At 47.9% G+C, this 18403-nt stretch overlaps 1 long non-coding RNA gene across 2 annotated transcripts; it reads left to right on the forward strand.

Annotated features, from left to right (window-relative positions):
• Window positions 1–8452: 8452 nt before the first annotated feature.
• Window positions 8453–18124, forward strand: LOC149336550 (uncharacterized). Of its 2 annotated transcripts, XR_016284573.1 has the most exons (4): window positions 8453–8589; window positions 8687–8794; window positions 16001–16105; window positions 18029–18124. It is a non-coding gene; the product is annotated as an uncharacterized LOC149336550 (long non-coding RNA). The 2 variants fall into 2 exon arrangements; XR_016284572.1 differs by having other exon boundaries at window positions 8453–8794.
• Window positions 18125–18403: the final 279 nt, after the last annotated feature.

Consider the following 18403-nt stretch of genomic DNA (forward strand, 5'->3'; position numbering starts at 1 on the left):
GCCGAAAGGAGTGTAGGCAGAGCTCTCTTCCACACGCTTGCTTATAGTGAAGTCGTGAAAGTTGGGCTGCAGACATTCTGCATGTTTCGGTAAAGTTACCACAGCAGTCTGCCAGAAGACTCGCGCGTTGACTTCGTCCTGTGGTGTCTGTCGTTGTATTTGAGCTGCTCATTTGTATTTCGACATCAAAAAAAAAAAGAAAACATTTTCAGTGCATGTCTCAAGATTGTGTTAGGATGAAACTATCATGCCACTGACACTGGTTGGATACAGAGAACAGTTCTGAAACTTGCTTTAGCACACTATGCATACCCAACACATCTAGCTTATGCGTGGAGCCAGTTGAAAGCGCTAAAATTGAATGAGTGTTGTTTCATTCCAATATATCTCGGCTCATCCTAACCGCGCCATAAGGCGAGGTATAAAGGAGGGAGTCAAATAAGAAAGGAAGAAAGGCGCCGAAGTGTATACGCTCCGGAATGAAAAATTACCGTATTTACTCGAATCTAGGCCGGCCACGATTCTAAGCCGAGACCCGAAAGTTGAAGGCCACAGAAAAAAAAAAACTTACCTCGATTGTAGGCCGGCCGAAAAAACAACTGCGAACAAGAGGCACAGCACGCAAACGACATTTATTGCAAGGAACCCGCTCAGGCTGATCCCGGGCTGGCGTTTGGGCGAGGAGACATATGCAACGCCAGCCCGGGATCAGCCGCTGAAGTCCCGCCTGGCTTGAAGATTCGACGACTGCTCAGCAGCGAATATAACTTTCCGCTTGAAGGCGGCACTATAATGGCACCGCCTGTTTGGTGCCATGGTGTTGGTGATAAAAACCACGCATGAAAACTTCACCGCATGAGAACAGAACAAGGCCAAAATGGCAGCCAGTGCTCATGTGTCATGGAGGAAGGAAACCATAGGAGAGGCCCTCGCTATCCGAGCCGCGTTACAAAAAACGTGGAGGAAGTCACGTGGTTTTGCAAGGCCTACTGGGATTCCTTGGCCAGCGGCGCAGCCAATAGCAGCGTTGGGCGCAGCGGCGTCGTCTGCTTCACGCATCACCCATGTCGGCAGCCGGTCGAGTAGAGTTGGAAATTCGCATTTTTATTCAATCGTTGTGGTCCGCGGGAGGCACAAAGTTCCAGAGGCCTGTAGTCGGTGCTGGTCTTCATTGCTGTCCGCTTAGTTCATTCAGGATGCCGTCTTGACGAAAGCGGTTGTTTTAGAAGCCCGCGACAGCTTTCTCTGAAAAGGCTTGGCGCTGCAGCTTCGCTATTCTCTTTCGGCTTTGTGCGGTTGCGTCCCTCAACGCTGCTAGTCTTGTTCCAAGGAGAAATTGACAGTGCCGACGGCTCATGAAGCGATAGACGACGGTGACACGCTGGTTTATTGTTACAGCAGCGTGGGAAGAAAAAGCCATTTGCGAGTCTGCGCTTGTTTTGTGTATGTATACGTGTTCCTTCATTTTTGTGTATTTTTCCCGCGCTGTTTTAACCACGAATAAATACAAACTCGTCCAGACCGTGTCCTTGTAAGTATACCCGTTGCGTCTACATTCCCCTATGCATGACGGTCACAATTGTTGGCGACCGATATGTGTGGGCCGTGGTGTGCTCACCGAAGCGTGCAGTGCCAAGAAAGCCGCGCCGCATCCGATGGTATCCGTCAGCAAAGCGATACGCGAAGCAGTCTGAAGCGTACCATATCTGTTTACTGTACGCTGTGCGAGCGATATGTCAAATGCGTGGAAGTTTTCTCCGATATGGACCCAGTGGATCGACCGACCCGCGCTGCTGTCTCGATCGAGTGCTGTTGTGCGAGCGTAAGGACACATAGCCGGGTTAGGAGGCGCAGTGTTAAGTTTAAAACATTTGCGCTTAAGGGTGGTGAAGTGTAAGGCCATGCCACTGTAAGACTGAGTGTACCTCGCAACTTACCGTTTACCGAGATGCCGAGTCGACCTGCAACCACCTCGCCGAGTTGCACTTTCTTGCATTCAGCTGATTAAACGCATTAGTGAAGTCCAAAATTTGTAGTTTATTGGACAATCAAAATATGAGCCTTAAAAAGGATTGATACAGCATAGCACTTATTACAAAACATAGTTTGCTACCTGAAGCAAGCAAAATCTTTTAACAAAAGTGATAACACTCGTGTATGGTAGGAGAACACACATAAAAAGGATTCAACAGAAAGACTAGAAAGAAGAAGAAATGCACAACTGAATTAGATCACTTTGCAACCATGAACTATTCGAACAGGGAGAGTAAAACATATATGAAGGCAGTAAATGAGGGCTTTGAGACAGAAAAATATTTGTGGACCGATCTTGCCAAATTGTGTGAAAGCTGTCATTTCTCGGTAGTTGTTTCTGCCTCACAAAGTTGATAAAATTTAAGCAATGTAAATGCAAAGTAATTGGAGCACTGTGTGGAAGTTACTTGAAAAATTGGTAACAGTTGTCGCCGCTGGTGGAAAAAGTGAATCATTTCCCTCCCTTCTGCTTCATGTATTCCTTTCTGTAATATATGTAAAGAAAGAGAGTACCCTGCTGACACTATTTCTATTGTTGCATTGTTGTATTCGACTCTTATCTGCCTAGCCTGGAACAGTATAGAAATATCATAGTTTTCTGTATAATTTTCTGTTCTGTTTGTTGTGTGCTATGTGGTACTTGTGTGCACATGCTGTTTTATATTTGTCAAAACCACGAGCCAACCAACATAGTCTGCACATAAGACGGGCATTTGAGCTGTGCACAACTAAGGCATGATGACAGCTAAAGAATGATTAATACAGTGTACAAATTGCGGCTGGTAGAATCATAAGTTTTTCCTCTGTATGCATATGTACCAAGTGCATGTGGAAAAGTGTTTTCATCATTTAAGAACATGAATTTGTAGCAGGTTGCAAAACTTATATTTTTTATTTATTTACATATACTGCAGGCCAATGTTTTGGCCCAAGCAGGATGGTCATACAAATGTAGAATACAACAAGAAGAACATATACAATGCGAGGAAGAACACATGGGAAACAACACATTTCTTGAAAGAACAACTATATGATAAAACTAATATTGGGTAATAAATGGCAACAACACATCTCATGTATGATAAGAATGCGAAATGCATGACAAATTGACAAATAACTCTTCTGGAAGGAAAACAGGATATGTTAAGTATGCAAAATATGGCTTTCTAGTCCTTTCAAAAAGTCTTTGCTCTTAAAAATTTTGCCTGGTAAAGAATTCCCTTATATGCTAGAACTTAAATGCTACTGCTTACTCTGTTGCTGCGTGCAGTGGGATGATCACCCCCTTTTGACACTACTAGTTTGAAAGGCCAAAATCACCTTCAGTTGTGTTGAATATCTAGAACTAAAATTGTAAGTATGGTACACTAATTAATCTCTTGATTATTCTGGCTTCTATAGTATAAAAAACATGCATTCCATATTTTTTACAAAATACGATACTTCAGTCACCCTGTACCCTAAAGGACAGTAGTGCAGGCAGGATAAAGAAAGCTGTAGGAGACTGCTAACTGCAGCCCCTATTCTTGAACATCAGTGACCAATAGTACATGCCCATCTGTGAAGCTACAGCATATAGATTCATGAACAAGAACTAGCATTTGCACTCTGGGCATGTACTGCTGATGTTACTTAACTGACTTCTTTTTGAAAATGTGGGTATTGTTCATTTACCACAAAAGACAAAAATCTGATTTTAGGAAGCAGGAAATTTCGGGTTGATTCAGTAGCAATGAAGCTAAATCAAAGCCCTGATTACTCCTGAAAAAACTGACAGTGACTGCCATCAAGCATGAGCCTAAAATCGGTGGTGTACATGACGCATTCACATTACAAAGCTATTATTTTCAATACTCAGTATGACAGGTTGTAATGTACTGTAAATTTTGAGCGGCCGTTTGAATAGAATTTTATTTTGACAAAGTCAGACATATACAGTATTTACTCGTGTAATTTGCGCCCGCACTTAGATTGTGCACCCCAAAAAGTTCAACTAGTTAACCGGATTTAAAAAAAAAATACTCGCAAATTTGGCGCACTATGCTGAGCCAGACCGTTTACCAGCCGTAAGCCAGCGCCGTTTACCCGGCTTGCTCGCGCTGGCGGTTGCTATTCCGGACGAACAGTTGCGCGCGCGCCCAAATCCAAAACTCTACCGTACCGTTTGCTATACGGTTTGCCGCTAGTCAGCCGGGCCACACGCAAGGGCCCCGCTTTATTGCCCGTTATCTCCTCCCACTGCTGACTTCGCGATTGAATCTTTGCGCGTTTATTGCTTTGAGCTAAGCACGTGCCGTCATGCCACCCCGCGGGGAGCTACATAGCGTGAGTGGGGCGGACGAGTCAGCCTTTTTGTTTGCCAGCGAGGGGTGCCAACCTTTTTTTTTTAGGACGTGTTCGGATAACTCGCTTGCGCGTAAATTGCGCACCCTCTTTTTGGAGCCCTAATTAAAGAAAAAAATGTGCGCAAATTACGCGAGCAAATACGTACGGTGCTCTATGCTTATGGAACTTCTTTGTGATTTCCTTTGTAAACGAACTATAGTTTTAAGGAATCACAGTGCTCTCTTAGTTATAAAACAGTGACACTTCCCAGGCGCTATGGCCGAGATAACAACAAAAAATGCACCGCCATACAGATTACTGCTAGGCGCAAACATCTGCACACTACAAGTAATAATCAAATGGAAATGATGCCCCAAAGAAACTGCGGTGTGCTCGATGCTATAGATGACAAGGATCTCTTTTTTTATTTTCTTCTAATGAGGGAGTGCGTGAGCTAATAAATAAATAATCATGTACAGTAAGCAGATTTTCATCAGAGCCATATATAAACCGCAGCCAGTTTAGGAGTAATGACACAATTACTTTTTATCTGTGTGGGAGTACTGTAGCCGTGCTACTCGATCATAACGTCTAGCTAAAGCCATTTATTCGCAAATCGTTCTATTTCTTGCATGAACACCTAAAACGTCATATTGAAAGCATACATGCAGTCAAGCTATATAATAAGCACCTTCTCAATAAGAGCATTTCTTTCCAATCTCTTGAGAATGTATCGAGGTGGTTCCTCACCTGAAGGGAGACGGCATCCGCACGTATACGAATTACGAGCGGCGACATCCGATCGAAGTGCTCGGGCAGAAAATGTTTTAAACATACGCAGGTCCATTTTGCTGGTTCCCAGTCGCTTTGGCCTCGTCTAACGGCCTCAGTGCACTGCCTCCTTCGCTCTGAATCTTTCGGAAACCTGTTTTAAAACAATACTATTCACTGCACTCGGACAAAGAGCCACGAATAAGGCCGGGGCGGTACGAATACCACGTTCACGCCGTGTCGTGCGTTATGTTCTGAGAGCATGCATTTTACTCATTACGCAGTCAATTAAATACGAAAACAAAATGCAGTATACTTACGTGTGGAAAGTGACGCCCAGTTCTTGTCCTGGCGTGCGCGACCGACACCCAGGAACGCAGCAGCTGGGCATCGCAGCGTCTTTGTTGTCAATCGGAGCACAAGACTCACTTTCCGCCGTGTCTGACAGCTGCCGACAGCCAGGCGCGGCGCGAAATCGTCTGCTCGCGCCGCTCGCGTTGATCTTCGCGGCGCTAGCATGCCATTGGCTGAGACAGTGGCCAAGTGTCATGGCGGAGCCCTTGCTTCCGGCTTCAAAAAATGTGACGTAGCAGCCTCTCCTCTTTTCCTTCTTTCCTCCATGTCATGTGTGCTTTGATCAGTATCGGCTATGGATAGCAACGGCTACGGATAGCAACGGCTACAGTGCTGTCTTTCGTTGGCGTTTTGTGGGGGCGCCACCTGCGTGCTACATTTATTCGTATTTTACGAATACGAAACCTCGAAACGAAATCCTCGAATCTAAGCCGACATAAGAGTTGTACATCTCGTTTTTTGAAAAAACTATCGGCCGGTTCAACTACTTCTGAACCTGGCTAGAGAGCGAAAGCTATGGCGTATCGGCTTGGCCACTGTAACATTGGAGTGCTTTCCAGGCACCGGAGAGGCAGCGCACCCATCCAGCCACCCTGGCAGGTGGTAGTTTATCACGAGAGTTGCCTCAACCAATGAACGCTGCGGCCTATTGCAGCAGTGCCGCGTGTCTGCCACAACGTTGTCAGCGCTAACGCAAGCTGCCCAAATCCCCCACCGCCTATTGTATACCTATAAATGCGAATCAGGCGTCCTCTGACCCAGGGAGCCAGTTATGTGCGCTTTCATTCCTTTCAATCATCGGAGTGTAAAACATTGTCAAGGCTAACGTCAACGATCACAAAAATGGCTGAGGCTTAGCTTAGGTTAAGCCTAGTCAGATGCGAAGCATATTATCGCCGAGTTGCATATCGAGCACGCCGCTTGGCTAGACGTTCTTCACGCTCTTCATCAGTCTCTGTAGCACGCCGCAACTTTTGCTTCTCATTCCAACGAGCAGCCCTGTCTCCAGAAGGCATCTCTATCCCGTGTACGCCTAGCAGAGGCAGGCGCACCCCCTTGTATACCGCCGCTCCAGCATCACGTGTTCACTACAGCGCACCTAGCGGCAGAAGCAGGAAACACATTGGTTGCGACGCCTCGCGCGACGGCGCGAGCTGGGGCCCCATTTCTCCTATGTCGTTACGTCACACATCACGTGGTCCTCCTTGTTCGCGACGCCTCGCGCGACGGCGCGAGCTGGGCCAGCTGGGCCCCCGTTTCTCATCTGCTGTGACGTCACGCACCACGTGGTCATCCTTGGTCACGACGCCTCGCGCGACGGCGCGAGTTAGGCTTGGTTAGGCCCCCGTTTTTCATCTGCTGTGACGTCACGCATCACGTGGTATGACATGGAGGTCATGAAAGGTCAATGGTAACGACACCGCCGCGCTCGAGGAGCTGGGTTGGGCTATTTAGTATGCTTCGCATAATAAACGCCGACGCCCTATGGCTTAAAAATTGGCTTTTGAGGAAAGAAAATGGCGCAGTATCTGCCTCACATATCTCGGCGGACTCCTTAACCGCTCCGCAAGGGAAGGGAGGAACGAGGGAGTGAAAGAAGGAAGAGTGAAAGAGGTGCCGTAGTGGAGGTCTCCGGAATAATTTCGACCACGTGGGGATCTTTAACGTGCACTGACACCGCACAGCACACGGGCGCCTCTTGCGTTTCGCGCGCCTCCATCGAAACGCGGCCGCCGCGGTCGGGTTCGAACCCGGGTACTCCGGCTTGGTAGACGAGCGGCGGGTGCCTTCAGTGCCGCGTTTTTGCCACAACGTTGTCAGTGCCACCGCATGGAGCGCACTACTTACGTGGCGACTGTTCCAAGAAGGCAGTTATGCGCCTTTGCTTTGCTTTCAAGCTGCCGCTCTATTGGTAACGTAGCTTGAAGCGCGACTGTGTCCACTGTCCCAGGGGGAAAGTTATGCGCTTTTTCTTTGATTTCGCAGCATTGCTTTCGAAGCTTTCGAAGCTTTCGAAGCCAAGGTTGGCCCGATTTGTGCACTATTTTGATGGAAAATTACTTTGGACAGCCGTTGGTCATTGCCTTGCGGGATCTCCCATAGCGTTAAAATACCTGTAGACGCGGCGCATTGCGTTCCAAGACGCTTTCAGTCGTCGCGCAACATAATAAACAAAATATAAAAAAATACCGATGACGCTTTGAGTCGTCGCGCAACATAATAAACAAAATATAAAAAAATACCGATGACGCTTTGAGTCGTCGCGCAGCGGCGGCCGGTAGCCACGCGTGACCTGTAGGCGCGGCGCACTGCGTTACTTCAGTTGGAGGCGCTGCGCATGTGCTTTCGAAACCTAGCAGGTTTAACAAAGCTAAGCCCTCGCCAATTTTTTATTAAGGGAAGACAAATGTTGTGAACGGTCTGCCTTTACTATGGCGAATGCTCTGCCTTCAATATGGCGAATGCTCTGCCTTCACTATGGAGAACGCTCTGCCTTCACTACGGCGAACGCTCTGTCTTCACTACGGCGAACGCTCTGCCTTCACTGCGGCGAGCGCCATGCCTTCACTACGGCGAACGCCAAGAGCATGCTCCTCACGCTTTCCCTCGTCCCTTCTCCCCTTACCCTCGCCCGGTCACTTATATAAGCTGGCGAATCGGAATGAATGAACGCGGAATGAATCGGATTGAATGAATGAATGAATGAATGAATGAATGAATGAATGAATGAATGAATAAACGTGAGAGGAGGTGGTGGAGCGATCGCGGCTTCGGCCTCTTAAATGTTTTTTCAGCAGCGTCCGCTTCGGCGGACGCGGTTGTTGCTGCGACGCGCGTCTTTTCTTTTATTTCACTCTTTCCTCTTATCTTTTAATTTTCCTCTATCTACACGCGGTAGCGGCGGTGGCTCGGCTCGAGCCAGTAGGCAGGTCCGTGCAATTTCCTTTTCATCCTTCTCCCAGTCACAGCAAGAACAACATGAATAAACGCTCTTTCTATCCAGAGCGTCCGTTTGTGATCCATGGAAGCACGGCACGCGCAATGCGCGTACTAGCTTAGTGACAAAGGGTCGCTGTTGTTGCGCCAGCACGTCCTGCAATGCTGGTGATTTCTCATTACACTACACGTTCTAAATCTTTGCTTCTGTGCCGCTAATTTCATTTCCGCGTGGAAACTATAATTCGTGAGGGTATTATTGCAGGAATGAGGTCCACCCGCATCACCATCCTGCGGGGCGTCCCTCAGCTGCGAGCCAGGTGGTGACGGCACGTCCGACGTCCACCAGCCCAGCTCGGCTACATCACCAAAGGTCGGTGGTTTTATCCTCTGCGCTCATGTACATCGTAGATTCGTGTCTTTGCAGCCTCATATAAGGCGAAAGTGTGGCGGAAGCAAGCCTCGACATAACCGTAGTCGCTATGCAATCGCGTGTGGCTCTGACTGCAAGTTTCCAAAATTAGTTGGCTTTGTAGCCATGGAGAAGCTAACCAGAAATGACAGAACTACGATTAAAAGCTTTCGGTTTCTGAGATTCAAGAAACGAGCCCAAATGATGAGCAGGACGAAAGGAAAGATAACAGTATACACACGCTCTGTTTCGAGGCTTAACCTTAAAGCAAAACGCATCGGCCCAGATGCCATCAGTAGCGTTTACTAGTTTCAGAAAGATTCCCCTTTGCCTCTCGAGTGGCGCGTATGCTTTTCTTCAATTCCTTTCATTCACGCGTAGAAAAAGCCCAACTGCTCAGCTACAGCGAGAATATTCCCTTGCGCATGCTTGCTAGCCCTTCTTGATTCGTCTCCTCTCTACAAGCTTCCCCTCATTTTTTGCCTTCCTGATTTATTTTACTGATACGATGAGACCAGTTGTAGTGCCCCCGCAAAAGACAAATGGCTGCCTATGCCCGATATGACCAATGGTGGACGCGTGGTACTTCTCCTCTCTTCTTACGGTAGAGCCGCTGCTGCGAATAACAAAGAAAACACAGGACGAGACAATCACCTGCGTCAAGGTTTCGCCTGCGCCCTCTTTCCTGTACTAGGAGCCTAGCTGCGATTTGAGCGCTTGTAAAGGCACATGAAGGAAAAGGGAAGAACCCGTGATTGTAGAAAGTACTCGGGCGAGAATCGCTTGACTGATACAGCAGCAGGCAACAAAGGAACGCCGCTGTTCACGTGTGACTCCCATTCCGTCTGCGCGGGCCGCCTCGATTAATCTCGCAGAAAGTGGCGGCTGCTTCAATTCACGTTACTGAGATGACGTCGCGCAGTTATGGCGCCGAAAACGTGTTTTTTATCGATGCTTTTCTAGCGTTAGCGGAGCCGTGTACTCGCGTGTGCGGCATTTGATATTGAGAAAAAAATCTTTTCAAATTGGATTGCCGAAATGACTGTCCTGACGGAAACCATTCTGACGAAGAAGACAAAACAAATAGAGCGCGCTTGCGACCTCAGCGCGGAAACAACGGAGGCAGGAAACGCCGTTTACACACCGACACCTTAAAGTTACGAGGAACTTTAGCGGCTAAAGTGGTGAAAGGCGAAAGCCTGAGTGCTGCATTCTGCTACACGATTGTTCACTTAACATTCTGTTCGTGTATTAATTACCTGCTAATTAATGGCGCTTAATCTTTGCCTCTAGAAGTGGAACGTGACAGCGTGTTGTAGCGCTGCCAGGGAGTCCACGGAACGCCGCCACCCGTTCGGCGCGATGGGTTGCCCTTTGAACGCGACGCTTTTTTGAGGAAAGGAAAAGGAGCTGTCATTCTCTGTCATCTCGGTGGACACCTGAACCGCACCGTACAGGAAGGGAGGAAGTGGGAGTGAAAGAAGAAAGAGGGGCCGCAATGGAGAAAATGAAAATTGTATTTAATTGAGGAAAGGAAATTGCGCAATAACTGTCTCACATTTCTCGTTGGGCACCAGTCGAAAATTGTATTTGAGGAAAGGAAATTGCGCAGTAACTGTCTGACATATTTCGGTGGACACCCGTAATAATTCGCGCCCAGTGACGTCACGACCATTTCGACCAATCTGAAACGCGGACAAATTTTCTAACACGTCTTGGTCACGACAGTATGAGCCATTAAAGGCTTTCGCCTTAAAAAATCAACGAAGACTCGGGCGCGCGCCTGATCTGCCGTCTCCTTGCATCAATGAGCCATCCTGTAACTGCGGCTAGAATTTCTGGTTCTGCGTAAACTGCCGGCGTAAGGATAAGGAGGTTTGTGTCCATCTGTAGTGAGCCTAGTGCGTGTGCAGTGCGTATAACGTAGTGGGGTGCATCGGCGCAGCGGCACGTTCGGTCATGCCATCGGCTGCCGACGCCGCGTTCCTCTCACTGCGAGCAGCTGTGAGCTCCTCTGTGCTACTCCGGAGGTGCATGTTTCCGCTTGACACGATTGCATCGTTATGGCCTCTTTGCAAACACCTGCTTAGGAATACTTTGGATAGCGCTGCACGTTGGTGCTTTCAATGGACACTATGCTTCAGTCCTCAAACGGTTCTTTTCAGCAAAATTTAGGCGCAAGCAGTGTTTCAGATGGAAGTAAAAAAAATTGGTGCTCCATATTCAAACTGCAGATCGATGATGACGTGCTTATAGCGCTATCTTGGGGATGTAAGGCTAACTGATTTGCGCGCTTACTCTTCGTTCGCTATCGCTCGCGGGTGATGGCAGCTGCCTTCGAGCTTTGAATTAAAGAGTGCACCGAGCAGGCAAGTGATTACGTAAAAACATGGCCACGCTAGAAGGTCCTCCCGCTCGCTTCTGACCATATGCCGGGTATTTTTTTTTAGAATTTCCAAAATTTTTAAAAAAAGGTAAATTTCTTCAGATTTATTTTAGCACTGGGGCTATACTGGAGGCTACGGCGGGCGCCAGGCAAGAGGAAAACTGCTTTAATTAGTTCGCTGATTAACTAAATATATCGTGGGAGAGTACAGCGCGAACAAGACGACGGACGAAACAAGAGGACACAAAGACGAGCGCTGACTCGAAACTGAATTTTTTATTGAAAAGAGAAAACAGGCAGCTGAAAGTTTGTTTTGCTAAATGTGTTAGAAATGCAATTCGTGTAATTTTGCAGAATCTGGTGTTATCTTGCTAGTACACACGAGCCTATATTGAAATCTGGGCAGTCGGTATACAATGCGATAGAAGGAAAAAATAAATTAACATGTGAAAAGAAACCACATAAATTTCCGTAAGTGAAACAGAATTTCATTTAAGAAGCAAGAGCATTTTAGCTAGTGAAGTCTTCATTTCTGATTTGTCGATCTACGCTCTAGTCCAGGGCGTCAGTTCTGAAAGCTGCCATTTATCGTCATGACACTTGAAACTCGAGTGACAGTTTTAGTGCTGTTTCCACCCGGTTCAAAATTTTCAGCGGCAGCTATAGACGTCTGCCGCAAAAGGTGCACCGCAGTTCGTCTATGGCGTCCATTCGCAGTCTTGGCGCGCTGTGTGATAACCGCTTAAACCTGCTATATCGCTGTGACTTCCATGGGTCCGGCTGTTGGCCCTCGAGTTTTTAGCGCGCGTAATTCTTATTTGCACACTCAGCTTTTCCGCCAAATTTCCCGCTATAATTCGCCAAGAAGATTCATAATCAGCGAACGAGAGGTAACTCACGCAGTTACTTTTCCCACTTCAACTTTTAGGAATGGAAGCAATCTTGTTTTGTACGGTTTACGCTTAGCCAGTTGATAAATTTTGCGGAAAACAATACAAACAGGAAACACGGAAAAAATTGTGCGAAACTGGCGCTGTTTTCTCATCCGCTTGTGTGTAGCTTCTTTCTTTGTTTCCTTCCTTTTGCGCTGTTTTCACTTTGGATGCGCGTGACGACAGAGCGCTTAGGTCGCTGTCGAATGCTCAACGTAGACTGGAATAGAGCCAGCCGTGGATATTTAGAAAGTTGCTCATTGCTTCGCCTCTGCGAACGAGTTTGCGGCAACCCAATCGCAGTGGGTCTCACCTCAACTCGATCACTGCGCCTTCGAACCCGGCCAGCGGGTGAAAGACAGTTGCGGTGCTCCCTCTGAGCCGTGACGGCGCAAGTAGGAAGCGGGCTGCTGCTGCAGTTCTGCCTTGCAGATAACTTTATTCCCACGCTTGAAACAGATCGAATGCCATGCTTGGGGAGGTCTCGCGAATGGTGTTTACTTGGGCCTGAAAGGGCAAATTTCATTCCGGATGCACGACTCGACCCGACGTTGTCGGGTTCTTGTAAGCGCCCAGTGTGTTTTGAGCCGTTTATGTAATTTTACCACGCATAATTTGCCCACTATCGTTACCTTTTCGTTATATTTGTTTGTCAGACAAGCACATCCGTTTCCTCGAGGGCACAAGAAACTCAGTTTGCTTTTATGACAGGCTAAGCAGTCGAGTCAAACTAAAGGTCTTCGACGCAAAATAAAAAAAAAATCGCTAGTTAAGCTATCCACTGAGAGAGCGTTCATGGTCATGTTTCAGCGTTTGCGACAACTTTTCCGCAATTTGCTAGCTGAAGGCGTTTCGGGTTAATCGCCTTTTCTTCTTACATGCAAGAAGGATATAAATTGTTACGCACGCTCCTCTATGCAATCTTTCTTCATTTTTCAAAGAAATTTGCGCACGTCCTTACTCAGACGCGACCGTTAATTGCTTTCTTCATGTTGAACACCCACGAGTTGAAACGTATGCTTGTAATTGTGGCAATGTGTCATTTACGCAGAGCTGGCAGAATATAAATCGTTTCGGATGACTTGTTTCGCGCAGATGGTGACGCTGACCTCGCAGAGTCATTATTACACTACGCGAGGCATAAGCACCTCTTGGCTGCCAACAATATCATGGGAGGATGGGTGGATGAGTGGGTGGGTGGATGGGTGGATGGGTGGGTGGGTGGATTCTATGTTTCGGGTGATAAGCTGCTGTTAGTGTGTGTGCGCGAGTGCCTTCACAACTCGGATTACCTACCCGACCTGCGCTCTATGTTCTCGTCTGCGTTTGCCCTACCTCACTTGGCTACCTCAGTCGATATACCTACCGTATACGAGGGGGTACCCAAAAGAAACCGGACTTATTTTTGTTTGAACTTATTTGTTCACATTTTAAGCACAGACCTTCAATCTCCTTCAAAGTGTTCCCCACTTGCAATGATACGCTTATCGAATCTTTTATTCCATTTTTCAAAACATTGTTTAAATTCATCTTTTGTGATGCTTGAGAGTGCCTCCGTCGTTTTTTTCTTCATCTCAGCAACATCAGCGAAACGCATTCCATTCACCTATTTTTTCATTCTAGGAAACAAAGAAAGTAGCACAGGGCAAGGTCGGGAGAGTATGAGGGCTGAGGAATAGGGGTCATGCCATTTTTGGTCCCAAATTTTCGTAGAGACAGGGCTGTGTGAGCAGGGGCATTGCCATGATGGAAAAACCAGTCACCCGACCGCCACAAATCTGGCCGCTTCCACCGCACACTGTTGCCCAATCTTTTGAAAACATCCAAGTAGAAAGCCTGGCTAACTGTCTGACCCTGCGAAACAAATTCTCAATGGACGACTTCTCTCACGTCGAAAAAACAAATCAGCATTGTTTTGAGCTTTGGTTTCATCTGACAAGCTTTCTTGAGGCGAGGTGAATTTGAAGTTTTCCATTGGCATGATTGTTGCTTTGATTCAGGAACACTTGAGTTGTCCCCATAGCATCGTCCTTGTACGTCTTTCTTAATGTTTCAAGAGTTTCCATTCAACTTTTTCGAGCAAAAATCTGAATTTCACCAGCGCACGCTGTTCACGAAAATCAGCCATTGCAAAAACGACATTCACACAAAACAGTCGTCACACTAAAACTCTGCCTAAACTAGTCTGACCTCCTTCAACGACGGCACTCGGCTTACTGACTCTAGAATGTTCGTTCTATGCGCTCCTAGTGGCAAAACGCGGTACCACAGAAGCTTTGCCGACCAAAAAATTTAGTCCGGTTTCTTTTGGGTACCCCCTCGTACGTCATTTCTTTTCTTTCCTCCTTAGTCCGCCAATGCATTCATCACACGTATTACAAACCAACCTGCGCTGCCTGTGTGCTCGTCCGCGGTTGCCCTGCGTCCCTTGGATTACCTCCCTGACCTGCGCTTGTGTTGCCTGTGCCCCAATTCCTTACCTCACATGAATTTCTACCGGGCCTGTGCAGTGTGTGTGCGTCTGCCAGTCCCTTCCCTATATGGATTACTTACCGGTCCTGCCCAGTGACGCAATGCTGACCCTGAAGTTTTGCGCGTGATGTGTGCTTAGCGCGTGCCGTGCATTCGTTCGATGACGTCACCGTGCCCTCCCACCTCCTCCCATCCCTGGATCTGAGCAGTGATCCCTGCAGAGGGTAGCAGAAAAAAGAGCCATATCCTATCCCAACGAAGCGACCACAGTCATTCATGAGCATCACGTAACCGGATATCAAAGCCGTCTTCTGCTGGCTCACATGTCGCGGGGCGTGGATGTGGTCAGTATGGGGCGGCTGTTGTAGAGCTTCCGTGAGCGGCGAACCTTTGCACACGTGTCGTACGAAGCTTCATCCCTAAGTTGGTAACCTGTCGTGACGGTTACTAACGTTGGAAATGTAGGATACCACAACTTGCATGCAATAATGCACACGGGCAGTGTGGTGAACACCACACAGTGTGGTTTCTTGCAGCGAACGCCCGCGAAAGGCAGAAAGCGGATAATCATGACGAAATTAGAAGAAGACAGTAAGAATGCGTATAGAGGGAGTCACCGTGGACTGTAGAATGTTTTCCAGCGTACACGTGGCTTGATACAAAATCTACATATCCGCAGGAATTATTGCAGATTTCCCGTTATTCCTTGGTGGAAGCTGTCTTCCTTGCTGCTCTTCGCCCAGCTCACGGGATCCCGAGGAACGGATTCCCGCTCACATGGAACTTCAAGGGCACTATAAGTGCACTCTCTTTTAATATAAATTGGTTTTCGAGGAAAACAAAATACGCATTATTTGTATCACTCCTCGGTGGAGACCTCAACTCCGCCGTGTGGGAAGAGGAAGGTGGTTGTGAAAGAGGAGAGAGAGAAATAGGTGCCGTAGTGGAGGGCTCCGGAATAATTTAGATCATTTAGGTATCTTTAACGTGCATTGATACCGCACAGCGCCTCGATTAAAACGCGGGCGTCGCGGCCCGGTTCCATAATTCTCAGAGGGCAAAGAATGGTGCAGCACGGAAACGTGTCTGATCTCTTCGAAGACAGCAGACGACAGGGCGCTGGCCTTAAGTTACGATTACCGTTTGCAAATCGCTGCGTCCATGTGCGGAGCCCCAATAACCTGCGTACAGCTGTTTACATCTCGGACGTTGGTACACTCAAGAGGAGCGATGTTCCGCGAAACTTTGCCAACCATTGCTGCACTCCTCGGAGATGCGCTTTGCACCCCGCTCAGTAGACTTGACCCCTTCCGGTATTCCGAGACGCGATTTCCTGAGAGCACTCATCAACACCTTTGTTCGGGTGTGCCTTTGTAGGTGCCGGGGAGGCCTCCACTCCGGGCAGCCTCGCCGATTAGCCGACCAACGGCATCGCGGCTACATCGCCGCAGTATCAGTGTTCCACTCGAGACGACTGGCAAGGTTGGTGCTCCTTCATGTGGGCTGACTTCGCGTAGTCTTAGCATTGGAGGAACCGGGATGAAACATAGAGTAAACCTGAATATAACCATTCAGTCTGTTATTATATACAAACGGCGTTCCCTGCGAGTGCATGAATTCGTGGGATGGCCCAGCAGAAGCCGAAGGAACATCTCTCTCGATGGCCGATTAGCATGTGTTTGTGATTAGGTACTGCCGGCCGTCGCTTACGTTGCGTACGGCAAAAAAAAAAATAACGAAAAGATTATGTGACCCCAAATGTAACCCCCCAACATCCTGCTGAACACAGGCTGCTGTCGCTCTTCATGACAATATGGCTTAGAAGCATTCCATCGCGGTTCCTCACCTCTTAACCTGGAATAAACAGTACTTTTGTGCAGTGCAGCCGTCACTTTGAAACCGTACTTGCCTTCCGCGGCTCACTTGTGGACTTGCAGCGGAATCAGGTGAGCAGATATAAACTGCCTGGCAGTATGCCAGACTGCGCGTAACGGTGAAGAGTTGCATGAAATGCTGCTTCTAGTTAGTGCAGCAACACATTCAACGTAGCTTAATGAAGTAGTGCAAGAAAGTTGGTAGCAGTTTGTTTTGGGCGGAAAATGATTTGTTACAACCATTGCTCTGGGTCAAAAGAGTTTTTTTTTTAATTTTGAAGGGGCATTCTGATACAACTTAATGTATGTTTGCGACGTAACATGCTAGCAAAAGGGCACTGAATATTCCCCAAAACTGCATAACTGAACCCGACGTTTCCGAAGACGGTTGATTCCTTCAGGCACACAGCTTGGCGTGCAGCTCTGACTGTTCCCACTAACCCGGAGCTCCCGCTCCAGTGTCACCTTCCCTCTTTCACGTGAAGCTGCACACCATGCTCCCTACTGCCATATCTTTTATTTGGCCGCAGATGATGATTATTTTATTGTAAGAGTAGCCGAAGTTCTATTGGCTTGTGTTACAGGGCACTGTATTCGCATCGCAGATATTTGGTACAGGGATATGTAAAGGAATACGGACCGTAATTTTGGAGGATTTATCATTTGTTGATAACGCTGCTCACAGCGTTAGGAACGACAGATATAGAGAAGATATAGCCCGGTGCGTTGAGATAATTTACCGCAACAGCTTCTTTTTTCACTTGGCGTTTGTTTCTGACGTCAGCGGCGAGCACACAGAACTGCCCCAAGTCGCTTGTGCGCGCAGCAGGCTAGAGAATGGAGAAAGCGCAACTGCTTAGCGAGCGTGCTGCTAACGTGTGGCGTTTCTAGGTGCTGACCTTTGGCATCAGTCTGCGGAATGGGAAACTCTACGAAAAAACATTTGGAATAATAAATTATCGGAAGCACACGGGGGCATGTGTGCCGCCGTTCGGTCGTTCTGAAGGCACTGGGCACGGCTTATCAGGAATAAAATAACATTGAAAACTCTTCATCTCCACTCCTTTATTTAGTGCCGCCAAGGCGTCCACTAACGCTTCTACAGTCTACTTCTGGTTGGCTTTTATAGCGTGTCAACGTCTTCTGTTTCCTGTTTGTAGTTTGGATCATTGGGGACTTATAATTATAGGAAGTTGAAAGCTCGGTGTGTTTCGGAATACAAAACGTCTACTCTTTCATTAGTGCCTGCAACGCCATTCATGAGTACTCTGTTTGATCCCCGTTTCTGTCTCACAGATTACCTATGCAAGCATGCGTAGGCGGGCGAGTCTGCACACATATGTTGCCCTTAATTTTGGGGCTTACCAATTCAGGTTGAAAGCGGATGATGCTTTGGGAGCTGCGGCTGTGTCGGCCACTTTTCACTTGTTTCTCCTTCCTGGAAGATTGCAGCTGTGTCTCTTGTGCCGATCCGCCAGTAAACTGGATCCCCGTTTGAGCTGACCTTCGTGAAACTCGTTACCAATTTCAGCTGCCGGCTAGCCGCGCACGCCCACTGGCAAGAAGGCCACTTGCGCAGAGCCCTGCGCAGCAAGGCGACCGCAGCGCTCTCGGATCATCAGCGGTGAGCCTTTTCATCTCACCACAAGGGAGTCGGAGCTGCAGCCAGATAACCAGTTGCCGCGTTTACAGGAATGCGGCAGAAGTCGACTCCAGTCAACTTTTTTTTTGTCGGGGGCGGGGGGGGGGGGGGGGGGGGGGAGTGCTAAAACATCGAGGAAGAGAGGCGAGGCCGGGTCACGCTTTTCCTTCTCAAAACCTGCTCTTTCCCTAGAAAAAAAACATGTCTGGAATCGACTTCTTTTGCATTAATCTAACAGGGGCTGGTGACTGCAGTGTGGAGCGA

The sequence above is a fragment of the Amblyomma mixtum genome, chromosome 7 (assembly GCF_055824585.1).
Source record: "Amblyomma mixtum isolate Tamu chromosome 7, ASM5582458v1, whole genome shotgun sequence".
Classification (NCBI taxonomy): Eukaryota; Metazoa; Arthropoda; class Arachnida; order Ixodida; family Ixodidae; genus Amblyomma; species Amblyomma mixtum.